General features: G+C 43.7%; 1 long non-coding RNA gene and 1 pseudogene across 1 annotated transcript; both read left to right on the top strand.

Moving 5' to 3' along the window:
- The first annotated feature begins 558 nt into the window (after positions 1–558).
- Positions 559–1,559, top strand: LOC141510036 (uncharacterized). The gene is made up of 3 exons (XR_012474765.1): positions 559–647; positions 747–784; positions 1,409–1,559. It is a non-coding gene; the product is annotated as an uncharacterized LOC141510036 (long non-coding RNA).
- A 3,310-nt stretch (positions 1,560–4,869) lies between these two features.
- Positions 4,870–14,630, top strand: LOC141509952 (serine-threonine kinase receptor-associated protein-like; annotated as a pseudogene).
- Positions 14,631–14,999: the final 369 nt, after the last annotated feature.

The following is a 14,999-nucleotide window of genomic DNA, read 5'->3' as shown; positions in this document are numbered from 1 at the left end:
GGAACCAGGTAGATGAGAACTGAATCCCCTCAACAGTACTTGTTCTTTTTCTCTTTAAAGTGACCACTCATGGAGAGACACCAAGAAGGTAGAGAGATTCATTTCATCTTCCCAAACTCCTAAGAACCTATCCCCCCAGTGGCAACTTTAACTTTCATCCCTGGAACGTTGTACAGATTTTTCCTCTAGAGTGTGGGAAGAGAGTATCAATGACCATATTGTGGGTGATAAATCAATGTGGAGCTCACTTCTGGACAATGGAAATGGAAAACTGAAGTGCTTCTCAATCTCAGAAACATCCTTTCACTTTGAAAACTTTCTCATCATTAACACCTGTAATAACTCTACTTAAAAATCGCTTTTATTTATTTAAGGCTACGGGGTTAAATGATTTGCCCAAGGGCAGTTATTAAGCGTCTGAGGCTGGATTTGAACTCAGGTCCTCCTGACTCCAGGGCCAGTGCTGTATCCACTGTGCCATCTAGTTGCCCTCTTGTAGTAAGTCTTGTGGAGAAAAACCCATGATGAAGGTGATTAAGGGTAACATGCCCCCGATTTTCTCTTTCTATATAGGAATACAAGATACCAACATCAACCTTGGTCTCTCAATTTCATTCACCCTAGAACACCCCAAGAAGAAGTCACATGTATGTGTCGTCTGGGTAACAGGGGAACTGTATTCTGGGAGTGTGAGGGAGGTCTAATATTAGTTTCTTGTAAGGGCTTATGATCATTTCTCCCTTCAGATGAAGAAGTGAGCAAGATGGGACAGACTAATTCAATTGTGAGTCCTTCCTTGTCTTTTCTCTCCCCTATTGTTAGCCTTCCCTAAATGATATCTGGGAAAATCTGGAAATTCCCAGACAGGTAATCAGTGGGGCCCCATTTTCTACTGTCCTTACCAGAGTCTTCTCTAAATGTCCTATCCTTGCTCTCTTCCCTTGGTCATCTCTGGCTACACACTGAACCCCATCCTCACACAAACTAGAGGGAATCCAGAACGAACTTTGAGCTTTGATCATTAGACTCACTCCGGGTTCCCCATGGCAATGGGTCACTCATATAGGGCAATGTCCCTGCTGCATTCTAAGAAGTCCCACAGATCTTTATAGCTGAAGCCTGAACATTTCTCAATCTTTCCATCTGTCTTGAAGTTAAAATCCCAAGCATATACTGCCTATATCAGTTAGTGTCTGCACTGCTTGAGAGCAAAAGCTCCATTTCTCTTTATGTTGTCAGTGCTCAGCACCAACGTCTTAGCAAGTCTTAATAAATGCTTCATTCATCTACCTCTCCCTTGGGAGCGCCTAGTCCAGTCTTTCCAACCATTCATTTCCATATCCTCCAATTCCAGGATTCTTATGCTCAGTCATTTCTTCTTTCCCATTAATTTTCTCTTGTTTTCAAGGTTGAGGATCCCCAGAACGTGATATACACTCAACCAACAATATGTACTAGAGGCAAGGAGCAGAGAAACAACATCAAGAAAGTTCCAGAGACCTGCCTTTATGCCACCATAGAAAAACCTTCCTTGAAAGGTCAATGAGAAGCTTCAGAAAGACACAAGAGCAAAGGGATCTGGGAAAGGAAAGCACTGAGAATGTTGACATTCAAAAATTGAGTTAATGCTGTGGGGACGGGCACCGGCGGCTCCATGGACCCACAGTCTTGTGGCTGCCCCTTCCTCATGTGGCCCGACCTTTATCCCGACAGGATCTCCTGGGGTCTAGATCCCTTCTGGACTTCGGACTAAATTCTTCTGACCTAAGGCTTGCTTCATAGGCACCCTGGGTTTAGAACGACTAATTTCCTTGGAGAATTCCACTTATGCCACACTTCAGGACACATTTGATTGATTATCTCCTTAGTATTGGTTTTCTCAGCACCCAGAAAGCTTGCTTTGTCCTTTGTCTGAATGATAATGAAAAAAATAGCATCTATTGCCTGTGCAGAGAGCTCCTCTTCTGGAACCTGTCTATAATCTCCCCTCTCCTTCCCACTCCTTTGGACAGCAAGGAGCCCATTCCTGCTCACTTGGTTTGTCACAGTGATTGCTTATTTCACTCTTGCCATTTTATTTTTTTTAAAGAAAGATTTTATTTATTTTGAATTTTACAATTCCCCTCCAATCTTGCTTCCTTGCTCCCATCCCCCACAGAAGGCAGTGTGTTTTTTACATTGCTTCCATGGTATACATTGATCTAAGTTGAATGTGATGAGAGAGAAATTACATCCTGAAGGAAGAAAAATAAAGTATAAGAGAGAAAAATTGCATAAGAAGATATCAGTTTTTTTTTTAAATTAAAGGTAATAGTCTTTGGTCTTTGTTCAGACTCCACAATTCTTTCTCTGTATACGGATGGGATTCTCCATCATGGACACACCAAAATTGTCCCTGATTGTTGCACCAGTGGAATGAGCAAGTCCATCAAAGTTGATCATCACTCCCATGTTGCTCTTAGGGTGTACAAAGTTTTTCTGGTTCTCCTCATCTCACTCAGCATCACTTCATGCAAATCCCTCCAGGCTTCCCTGAATTCCCATCCCTCCTTGTTTCTAAGAGAACAAGTCATCCATCACATACATATACCACAGTTTGCTAAGCCATTCCGCAACTGAAGACTATTCCCTCAGTTTCTAATTCTTTGCCACTACAAAGAGGCCTGCTATGAACATTTTTGTAGAAGTGATGTTTTTACCCTTTTTCATGATCTCTTCAGGGTATAGACCTAGTAGTGGTACTGCAGGATTCAGAGGGTATGCACATTTTTATTGCCCTTTAGACATAATTTGAAATTTTTCTCCAGAAAGGTTGAATGAGTTCACAGCTTCATTAACAGTGTATGAATTGGTGCGGTTAGGTGGCATAGTGGATAAAACACCGGCCTCAGAGTCAGGAGTACTTGGGTTCAAATCTGGTCTCAGACACTTAATAATTACCTAGCTGTGTGGCTTTGGGCAAGCCACTTAACCCAATTATCCTCACAAAAACCTAAAAAAAAAACCCAAAACAAAACAGTGTATAATTGTCCCATGTTTCCCACATTCCTTCCTATATTGATTTTTGTTCTTTCTGATCATGTTGTCCGGTCTGAGAGGTTTGAGGTGATAATTCAGAGATGCTTTAATTTGCATTTCTCTAATAAGTGGTGATTCAGAGCAATTTTCTATATGACTATGGATTGCTTTGATTTCCTCTTGCCATTTTATTTTGAACAAGTCACTGGAGACCTTCTTCCCAAATCCATCTCTGATCATATTCTTCTTTGCCTCCTCATAGTCCAATATGCAGATATTTTGAAGTAACCCTTAGGGTGAGAGTTACACCAAATTGTTGCTGAGGGCCCTTGTGAATATAGAACACTAGTGCCTTGATACCCACTCTCTGAAATGCAGATATGTTATACTTTCAGCCGTCTCTTAGACTTCTCCAGGAGCTCTAAGGGGTTGGGATGTATCTAGCTACTGACCCTACTGATGGACTTCCATGGTAGGAAGGAGTGCACTGCATCTCAGTTCCCACTTTTTATCATAAACTTCATCCTATTGTGAGCTGACATCTACTAATCCCATTTATTTCCTTTTGAGGGATTGGAAGGAAGGGAGGGAACTCTTATCATTTTTCTTTCTATTCCCCAGGGTAGTATCATTCTAGACTTTGGAATCATTGTGGGGAAATCTAGCCCGAACTTGAAAAACTCTTAAAATGATATCAGTGGAAACATCCTAAGCTTGTACTTCAGTGAAAACTCCAACATCTTTTTTCAAACAGAATATTTTGCAACTCTGCTTTGCCCATTTGATTTGTGTGCAATGGATTTCTTGAACCAAAATACTAGAGCAATTCTTATATTCACTCAAAACTGTAATTTGACATGCAACATTAAATTCCCCTCAAAACACAAAATACTCAAGGTCTTTCAGGTCCTCGTTTTCATTCTTAGGTATGATATCCAATTCACCTTGAGGAGGTCTCCAGGTTTAGACAGCCACTATCAGTTGTCTCAACTCAGTCAATGAGGAAAAGGTCAAAGCCAATGGTAAAAGTCTGAGGAACTCAACTCTGGAGTTTCTCACTAAGTTGAGAGACATCTCTTTAAGATCAGTTTTGGGGGCTAAGTCATTGAACTGAAGTGGTCACCAGAGCAGCTATTCATGTAGGGCTTTGGGATTCACTTAACTTCATGACCTCATCTGTTCCTCACAACATTCCTGGGAGCAAGTCATTTTATCAAATGTTCTTTTTAATGGCTTTCAATCATGATTTGTAAAATGAAGAATGTGAGGCAGACAGGGGTGAGGTGAATTGCCACAAGTCACAATGATAGGAGTAAGTGAATATGGATGGATCTACGACCTTTTTGATTATTTCCACGTAACATTCCCTCCATGGTGACCCCTAGCAGGAAGCATGTAAGCAAGAACTGAGTGAAGAGTGAGAACAGAGGGCTGAGGAAAGGGCAGCATTTGGCTTAAAAGACAAATCAGTCAAATCCTGTTGTTCTGCAGTGGGTTTGGTAAAAGAGAACTGTAGAAATTGAGCCGCTGGCCCAAGAACAAATCAGAAGTTGGGTGGATTCCACACTCCATCTTATAACTCCAAAAACACAGCCCTCTCTAAGGGCTTCGGAGTGAATCCCAAAATAACTGAGTAAAAAAGAACATGACAGAAGGAACAAGGAAAGAAAGGCGCTTCTGAAAGAATAGTTCATGGAAGAAAAACTTTCCAAATCTCTCTAGTTCCTCATTGACTGGGGCGGATCTAGAAGCTCTGGCTACCACATCCTGACCTTGGGCCCCTGACTCTAGCCCCTCCTCCCCTTCTTGTCACTGAGGCTGCTAAGCTCATAGTGGAGCTGAGGGTCCATCATGCAGCCCACAAGCACAGTCCTTTTCTGCCTCGGTGAGTCTGGGGGGAGGGGGGAGGTCTGAAAGAAGGAGAGGGGTTTGGAAAAACCTGTGACCAGGGAAGTCTAGGACACTGGCGGTGGGGAAGTCAGTGTTGAATGTAGGTTGTATAGGCGGAGTTAAATCCAGAAAGCCGGATGTCATCCTGTCTGATCCATGAGGAAATCACCAGTGCAATGGGGAATAATGTAGTTTAGAAAAAGAGAATCCTTCTCTCATACTGATCTCCCTTCTAGGACTATGTCTTTACCAGGAGATCAAGGCTCAGATGGGTGAGTCCTTTCCCCTAAAATGGCCCTGGCCCTCCTTCCACTTCACTTTTGGTGCATTGCCCCAGATATTGGATGTCCATGATCTTGCCCTGACCTTATCTGCTTGGGGAGAGGGTTGTGGGACAGACCAGTAGGCCAATAAACTTATGGACAAATGGGGTAATAGTAAAACACTGAGACCCTCCTGGAGACCACATCTGGAAATCCCTGGTAGCTGCATTCCTCAGACTGTGCTTCTGTCATTAGCTCTGCTCTGAGCTCGTTCGGGGGCTGTGGGTATATGTATAGGAGCCAGGGTTCTCCAGAAAACCAAAGGTCCCAGATCTAGAAGTACACATCTTGGTAGGAGGCAGAGATATCTGCTCTGGGGGTGGGTGGCTGGGTAATCTCAGTAACACCATAACTGAGGGATTCCATGGCTTCTGCCCTCTGGGATTTCCCTATATTTGGATTGTTTATGCCTTCCATCTACATGGCGGCTGGCAGGCTGGATTCCTCACTGGAGTGTAAACTCCTTTAGGGCAAAGACCATGTGCTTCCCTTTCTTTGTAGCTATAGAATTTAATTCTGTGATTGGTAACAGTAATAACTTATTGACTCATTGAGTGAGGGTTCAGTCGTTTCCTATGGGCAATGACGATGGTTGAGGGGATTCAATCCAGGACTATTATTAATAGTTAAAGAAAATAGCTCCTTTTGCTCTTTGCTGCCCAGCGGCCCCTCCATGATATCTGGGTTTCTGATGCAACCTGCTTCCCTTTCCTGGAGTAGATCTGTGATCTCTTACAGATAGACATCAGGCTGCAGTTTTTCCTTTAATCTTTTATGAATCTATTTTTTTCCATTTTGGGATACCATCTTTGTGAAGGGGCATTGAAAAAATTAGAGTGTCCAAAGAAGGGTCCTTTCCTGTGTGAAGAAAACACTTTCTTGCTGTATTCCCCAGAGGGTCCTTCATCGCTTTCCACTCTTTGGCACAGTGGCTCTGAAGAGCACGGCAACTTTTGAGCCGTCTGGTGTAACCTCCATCACTTTGCTGATGGGGTAAATGAGATGAAGAGAAATGAAATAATTTCAGCAGGGTTCACATTCCAACAAAGTGTTAAGAGTCAGGATCTGAATCCAAGCTTTCTGCTACAAACCCGAGTGCTATTTCCAGTTTAAGAGATTTGATTTTCAGGTGTTCCCTTCAGCCTCCCTACTCTATGAAAATGTCTGGGATTAAGAGGCAATCACTTATTCTATCAGTTTCAATTTCATTTGAGTTAAACACTAGACTGGTTCCTGCTGGCAGTAAAGAAGACATAGTCCCTGCCTTCAAGGATCTTCCATTGTTCTTTTTATATTCTTGTTTTGTTTTTTAGCAAGGCAATGGAGTTAAGTGACTTGTTCAAGGTCACACAGCTAGGTAATTATTATTGTCTGAGGCTTTCCTGACTGGTTCATTATCTACTGTGCCACTAGCTGCTTGGTTCTTCCATTTTTTAGGAGTATGAAGCCAGTTTTGGAGAGAGGCAATAGGGAAGGGTGCAGAAGTCCGGATGACCCAGGGATTGGGTGCATTGCCCCAGATATTGGATGTCCATGATCTTGCCAGTCGTGGCGGACCTGTGGATTTGTTTGTTTTAAGAAGACCAGGATCCTCCATGAGTTTTGAACTAATGCTATGACATTATTTCAGTAAGAGGTGAGAGAGCCTCTGCAGGTCTCAGGTGTCTAATTTGTCCAAGGAAAATAAAAGTTCTTGGACTAATTGCCTTGGGGGGAAATTGTAAGGAAGATTCTTTTACAAATTTCATAGTGCCACAAAGACATGAGATCTCTTTTTTATTAGCCTCATTTTCCTCATTCTAGCAAAAATGAGACCATAGATGGCAATGTTTTGCTGATCTTCAAGCTTCTTGTAAAAATGAGCTAGCATCAAATATGATCATTAATCATTGTGTGAAGTCTTGGATGGTGGCAGGTTGTATGTAGGCTTCCTCCTGATACCACTTCAGATACTGCTGGAGAACAGTTTTCAAGGAATGATAGGGCTGAAAGCCAGTGTGTGGAAGGGTAAGGAGAGAACGAGAGAAGAAAAAGTGTAGGGATCTATTGTAGAAAACAGTTTTGAGGAATTTAGCTACAAAGGAGGGAAGATACAGGATGAAGGTCAGTGGGGGTGGAAGGATCAATGAAAATTTTTTCGAGGATGAGAGAGACATGGATATGTTGCTAGGCAGCAGGAAGAGAACCAAGAAAGGGAGAGAATGAAAATAAATGATAGAGGGGCTATACCAAGAATCAATAGGTTGGAGATTGGCTGTAGAGATTGGTATTCCTTGAGTGGGTAGAGTGGTTGACTTTGGTCAGTAATAAGGTCACCTCATCATATAAGAGATGGGTGAAGGAGCAGGGAGTGAGAGAAGGAACCAGGGTGTTAGGAAGTGATGAAAACAAGAACTCAAGTGAATGACTTCAATATTTTTTGTACAATGTGAAGCAAAGTTCTCAAGTTAGAGAGTGGCATAACGTCTGACCCATAGGTACTAAAGTAATGTTTGTTGAGATTAACCAAAGGATCTTTTCAAAGGGAGGCTTCGGGGACAAAGAATGTCCTTCTATTAAGATAGAAAGATGGTGGTGAAGTATATTTCCAGGCTTGATACTGGAATTCTCAGTATAGGGAAAGAGGATCAAAACTTCAACATTTCAATTCCTTTTTTACATGGGAATCCTGTCCAAATCCCTGTGCTAAACAGCTTAGCTATTTATTCACTGAATCATTCAACTTGAGGTCCTAGGTTCCTTATGTTGGAGGAAAATACACACACACACACTAGGGGCGGCTAGGTGGTGCAGTAGGTATAGCACTGGCCTTGGAGTCAGGAGTACCTGAGTTCAAATCTGACCTCAGACACTTAATAATTACCCAGCTGCGTTGCCTTGGGCAAGCCATTTAACCCCATTGCCTTGCAAACAAAACCTCAAAAAAAGACAATTAAAGAGAAAGTTTGAATTCTGACAACTCTGAACAAATCACTGAAATTATATAAATGAACAAAAAAAGCTTTAAATAGGTGCTTACTATGTGACAAGGACTAAGAATACAAATCAGAAGTGAATACAGTGCCTGCCCACAAGGAGCTTACATTCTAATGGGAAAGATCACACACTGAGAATATTCAGGGAGGGGGTGGGTAGGGAAAAGGTATTTTGGTGTAAAAGGCTACAGAGATGGCGAGTGGAGTCATACAGAAATAGATGGACACAGCCCATCCAGGAACAATGGTGGAGGTGATATATTCATGGTTCATAGTTCCCCAACAGGAAAAGGAAGGGCCAGGGTATGTTTCTGGTTTGGAGGCTATTGAAAGGTAGTTGTGAAGGGGTTGCCCAAATAGGAAGAAGTGCTGTTTTCTGCCATTATGGTCTGTGTGAGGCAATCACCACTTAGAAAAAATGGAAAGTGTAGAAGTCCTTGAGGACAGAATATGTAGTGTGGGTGGCTAAGGAGGAGTATCTGGACAAAAGGCCATAGGAAGAAGGTGCTGGAGGGCAATAATGTAGACTGGAAGGAGCACAAGTCTAGAAGCCTTGAAGACCAGGGACCTCTACAGCTCACAGGGTTTTCATCAGGAGCGTGGTAAGCAACCAGGAGGTTAATCCATGGGATGGCTATGATTCAAGTCTTTGACCAGGTTGTAAAGGCCTGTGGGATAGTGATTAGTTCCTTGGAGATGGAAATAAGTATGAAGGGGCCAGAGTCAGGGACTAAAGACTCAAAGATGGCCCCCAATCCCCACTCTTCCCAATGATGCCCCAAGTTCCCCAGAGGAGCTTTTAGCCTTGGTAAAACTCTGCCACATAGACACAGAAGATCTGTTAAATGCATGACTCATCCCATTCTGACCTGTCTCCTGAAATTCTGGGGTGGAGGGTGATCACCTACCTGACTTGCTGACCTTCTTCTCTCCCAGGACCCCTTAGGAAACCTTCAATCTGGGCTGAACCAAGCTCTGTAGTTGTGCCAGGCACTGATGTGATTCTGCATTGCTGGACAGGGCAATCAAGTCCACAGGAGGTAACATTCACCCTGTTCAAGGCAGGGATTCCTGAATATTATTCCCAGAAGTCAGCAGAAAAAGAGGCTAAGTTCCCCCTGGCATCTGTCAACATCAAGCATTCTGGGAGCTACAGCTGTGTTTACTCTGAGAAGATGGAGCCAAAGAGAAGTTCAATGGTTAGTGACACCTTGGATTTGGTGGTGACAGGTAAGAGTTATTCTGGATTCAAGGTCACCCCTTCCTTCCCCAATATCAGTGACCCAGTAGAGGCAAAAGCACTGGGTGCAGAGAGTCACCTAAATTCTAGTCATCTTTCAGGATCAGGGGCCTGTAGGGTATGAGGGTCTCCTACTGCAGTTGGAAGAAAGGGATGGGAAATGAATCAGAAAATGTGACTGGGGCCAGAGTTGAATCAGAGAGGTTCAGAGAAGGAAAGTTCCTTATAGTTACTGTCCATGTTCATGAGTGAGAAACAAATGAAATGAGTCCCAGAGAAGTGAGCAAGATTGGCTTAGGTCACAGAGCAAGGAATTTGGACCCAGATAGGAGAAAGTTAATTCTCCAGAGGAAACCTCTGAGGAGCAATAGAGATGGGTCTTCAGCTCTGGCTTTCTGTCTCCTGACCTAGTGGGTGTTGTTTTTATTAAATTTTTGTTTGTTTTCTCCTTCCCAGGTTCTCTCCCCAAACCCTCTTTCTTAGCCCACCAGAGCTCTAAGGTGACCCTAGGAGGAAGTATAATCCTAAAGTGCAGCCTGCCAGTGGACAGCTCATCCTTTGAAAGTATTAAATTTATATTACTGAAGGCTGGGAGGCCAGAACCTGTCTTTCGACTCAAAGCAGAAAAGAGATGGGTTGAATTTCCCCTCCGGTCTGTGACAGTCCAAGATGCAGGGTCCTACAGATGCATTTACTATGACAAGAAGGTTGTATCTCGGGTTTCAGAAGCCAGTGAGTCTGTGAATGTCTGTCTGACAGGTGAGTGAGGATCCCTGGCTCCAGTACCCAGGGGAGAGAGGTGGAGAGTCACACAGGGGAAATCTGGGAGAGGACAGTATAAAGGGCGAGTGTCGTGTGCATCTTCCAGGGAATGAGCTGGCAGGGAGGGTCACTGGGGAGGTACAGGGGATATAAAAAAGGATCATTTCAGTTACTTTTCCATTACTCAGAGTCTCAGGGATCCCTTAAAGATCCTTTCTTTCCTTCCTGTGAAATACAATGAAAGTGAGTTTTTTAGGAGAAGGGAATTGCCAAGGGAGGGACATAGGTTGAAAGACTTAGAAAATAGCCTGGGAGATCCTTCCTTGCCTGTCATTCCATTATATTGACTTCACGAGATTCCAGCTTGTGGTTTGTGCTTTGGCTTCCAGATGTTCTGACCAAACCGTCCTTGACTGTCCAGCCCAGCTCCCATGTTTCTGTGGGAGGGAACATGACATTCCATTGTCAGACATCTGCCTGTGGCACCAGATTCACTCTGCACAAGGAGGGAGAGGAGAGACCTGTTGGGACAGTCAATTCGAGCCAGAATGAGGCTGCATTCCTCATCAATGCTGTGACCAAAAACCATGCTGGGAGCTACAGGTGTCACCATCACACTGGAGGGAGCAACTCCACCCCATCCATGTTCAGTGATGCCCTGGAGGTTTTAGTGACTGGTGAGGAGGCACTTCTTGGTAGAGCCATAGACTTGGGCAACGGCATGTGGTTATAAGTAAGATTAATGGCATTGAATGGATTGAGGGGACAACCATAGTTCCTTATGTTTTGGGATCCTGGTAGAGCTTTTCCTCTAGATTAGGTGAAATGAGAGGTAAATCCTTCCAAATTTTCCTTCAGCATCAGCTCTCTTGTTGCCTACCATCTGGAAATTCCCCACCCCACTCTAGAATTTCCTACTCTTCTTTCCATACAGGAGACACCTGAGACTGGTCGTTATCTCCTATAAAACTCTTTGAAATTATGACTTAGAAACTACGAAGTGTTTGTGTCCTTTGAACCAGAGAACAGCAGTGTATATACTTCAATGGGGTCAATCCCTAAGGAAGCACTGAATATGGAAACCTGTTTCTTCTTAGGAGGAAAAACATTCCCAGATAACATAAGGTGTTCCTTTTGAACCACAATGAGTGGTTCATTTATCCATATTTAATCTGCTTTCTAGGTGCATAGGGTTCATCTTTTCTGGGAACAGGTAAGATTGACAGCAGAGGGTGGAGTTGGGGACAGTCCTGATTCCTCAAAATTTTGGATCTTGGTACAGATTTTCCTTTTGACAGTGGGAGGGGAGGTGAAGGGCCAATGAGGAACTTACTTCCAGACCTTGGAAATGGAAAATTGACGTCCTTCTCCATCTTAGGAACATCCCTCACCTCTGGAAACATTCTCTTCATGATTCTCAGTCGTGTCAGCATCCTTGTCCTCTTGGTTTTACTAAGTTACTATCTCCATCATTTCGGTGAGTATGGAGAAGAAAGAATAAACTCCCTGGGGGTGAGTGAGGAGCCAGGTGGATGAGAACTGAATTCCCCAAACTGTATTTCTTCTCTTTCTCTTTAAAGTGACCACTCATGGAGACACACCAAGAAGGTAGAGAGATTCATTTCATGTTCTCATACTATCAAGAACCCATCTCCCAAATGGCAACTTTAACTTTTATCACTGGACCCTGCTATAAATATTTTGATTTATATGATGACTTTTTTTTAGGTTTTTTTTGCAAGGCGATGGGGTTAAGTGGCTTGCCCAAGGCCACACAGCTAGGTCATTATTGTCTGAGACCGGACTTGAACCCAGGTACTCCTGACTCCAGGACCAGTGCTTTATCCAGTGTGCCACCTAGCCACCCCTGGACCCTGCTACAGATTTTCCTCTACTATATGGGAGGAGAGAGACAATGAATTCATGCTGGGTAAAGGACCAATGAGGAGCTCAATTCTGAACAAAGGAAATGGGAAATTGAAATGCTTCTCAATCTCAGGAACTTCAATAACCTTTGAAAACTTCATGAACAGACCATTTGTAGCAACTCTTGTAGAGAAGATGCCATGATGAAGGTCATTGGGGGTAACATGCCCCTGATTTTCTCTTTTCCCATAGGACCCCAAGAAACCAACACCACCAGTAGTCTCTCCACTCCATTCATCCTAGAACACCCCAAGAAGTCACATGTACATGTTGTGGGTAACAGGGCAGCTGGATCCTGGAAGTGTCAGGGAGGTCTAATATTTTTTTTTCTGAGCCCTTATGATAATCTGTCTCCCATAGATGAAGAAATGAGCAACACAGGACAGACTAAGTCAATTGTGAATCTTTCCTTAATTTCTACCTCTCCTAATGGGAAGTATTCCTCAAATGACATCCAGGGGAATCTGGAAGTTCCCAGACAGATGAAAATTGGGGCTCCATTTCCCACTCTCCTTTCCCAGAGTACACTCTAACTCTCCTGTCATTGGCCCCTTCCATTGGCTATTCTTGATTGGACACTGAGCCTTATCCTCACAATTTGTAGAAGGAACACAGAATGTTCTTTGCACTCTCTCCATTAGGTCCATTGCTGGTTCCCAAGGACAGTGAATCACTCATGTGGGCAATGTCCTTGCTGTCTTGCAGGGATTCCCAGAGAGCTTTTCTTACAAAAGAAACCTGAAAATTTCTGGGTCTTTCCATCTGTCCTACAGCTGAAATCCTAAGTATATTCTGCTTATGCCAGTTTAGGGCTGAGCTCCCCGAGATCAGAAATGCCATTTCTCTTTATAACCTCATTGCTTTGCACCATGCTCTTAGCAAGGCTTAATAAACATTTCTTGAGAAATTTCTGGCCCAACCTTGATCCCAACCACTTCTTTTCCTATGCCCCCATTCCACAATTCTCATGCCTTATGAGTTTTTCTTTATCCCCATTACATGACATTCACCAAGTCATCCATCTTTCTCTCATGTTTTCAACACTGAAGATCCCCAGGGAGTTACATACATTCAACCAAAAATATCTATTCAAAGTAAGAAGAAGCAGAATGACATCCTCCAGAAAGTTCCAGAGACCTGCCTTTATTCCCTATAGGAAAATCCTTAAGAAGGAAGCAGGGAAGTCTCAGTCTCAATGAAAGGTCCAAGAGAAGCTTTAAAAAGACACGAAGGGGCTCCCCTGTCCTCCTCTCCCTCCCTCCCTCACCTCCCTTCCTCCTCCTCCTCCTCTCCCTCCCTGGGCGGCCAGAGCCCACCCCGTGCTGACTCGGAGGCCACCGAGTCAGCTTCGTGCCAGCAGCCCCGGGCGGCGGCACCAGGGCCGGGGCGGCCCCCGGAGCACACCAGGAGCCCACGGCGCCTCCCTGCAAGGGCCGCTGAGGAGGAGCCGCCGCCGCCGTGGCCATGAGGCAGACCCCGCTTACCTGCTCCGGCCGCACGCGACCTGTGGCGGACCTGGCCTTCAGCGGCATCACCGCCTATGGCTATTTCCTAATTAGCGCTTCCAAAGATGGTAAACCTATGCTAGCCAAGGAGACACAGGAGACTGGATCGGAACATTTTTGGGTCATATGGGTGCTGTTTGGGGTGCTACATTGAATAAAGATGCTACAAAAGCAGCTACAGCAGCCTAAGTATGGGATGCTGTTTCAGGAGATGAACTGATGACCTTGGCTCATAAACACATTGTCACGAGTGTGGATTTCACTCAGGATAGCAACTATCTATTGACAGGTGGTCAGGATCAACTTTTACTCATTATGTGATTTGAACAAATCTGAAGCAGAACCTAAGGAAACCAGTGGTCACACCTCCGGTATAAAAAAGGCTTTATGGTGCAGGCATGATACACAGATTCTTTCAGCAGATGACAAAACTGTCCGCCTCTGGGTTAGAGCTTCAATGACAGAAGTACAGTCTCTAAATTTTAGTATGTCAGTTAGCAGTATGGAATATATTCCTGAAGGAGAGATTCTGGTAATAACCTATGGGAGATCTATTGCTTTTCATAGCGCAGCAATTCTGGAGCCAATTAAATCTTTTGAAGCTCCTGCTCCCATCAATTCTGCATCTCTTCATCCTGAGAAAGATTTTCTTGTTGCAGGTGGTGAAGATTTTAAACTTTATAAATATGATTATAATAGTGGACAAGAGCTAGAATCCTCCAAAGGGCACTTGGGTCCTATTCACTGTGTAAGGTTTAGTGCTGATGGAGAGCTATATGCTAGTGCTTCTGAGGATGGGACGTTGAGACTATGGCAGACTGTGGTAGGGAAAACATATGGCCTTTGGACATGGGTGCTTCCTGAAGACGAGGGTGGAGTACTAACAAAACCGACGATCAGTTTTCCAGAAACAACAGAAGAAGAACTAGAAGATCTTGGCTTAGAACACTCAGATTCCATCTATAGTTCCACTCCTGAAGTGAAGGCCTGAGCACCTGAAAATGCCACGGATGTTCTGCCACATGTGGACTAAAACAGGCAGCAATTAGCAGAAGCCTTACTGAGTTACTCTCTCCATAAGGCAAACATAGGCAATACATGATAGGGAATGTGATAGCTCCATTGTTGGAACTAGCTCGGTGTTGTGTCTAAGTGAAAACTTGAGACTATCCTAAAATGGCGGCTAGAATTGTGCTCATTTAGTCCACTATCCTACTGCCTTTTTGAATGAACACGTGCAAGCCAACATCCAATTTCTCCTATTTCAATTAGATTTCTTGTAGCCATTTTACTTTATTATGGAGAAAAAAAATGTAATGGCCTATTTTACTTTTTTTCTGAAAGCAGACTTTTGCTTTAG

Source organism: Macrotis lagotis, chromosome 1 (assembly GCF_037893015.1).
Source record: "Macrotis lagotis isolate mMagLag1 chromosome 1, bilby.v1.9.chrom.fasta, whole genome shotgun sequence".
NCBI classification, from domain to species: Eukaryota; Metazoa; Chordata; class Mammalia; order Peramelemorphia; family Peramelidae; genus Macrotis; species Macrotis lagotis.
The sequence above is the reverse complement of the archived record's forward strand: the minus strand, read 5'-3'. Positions and strand labels throughout refer to the sequence as shown.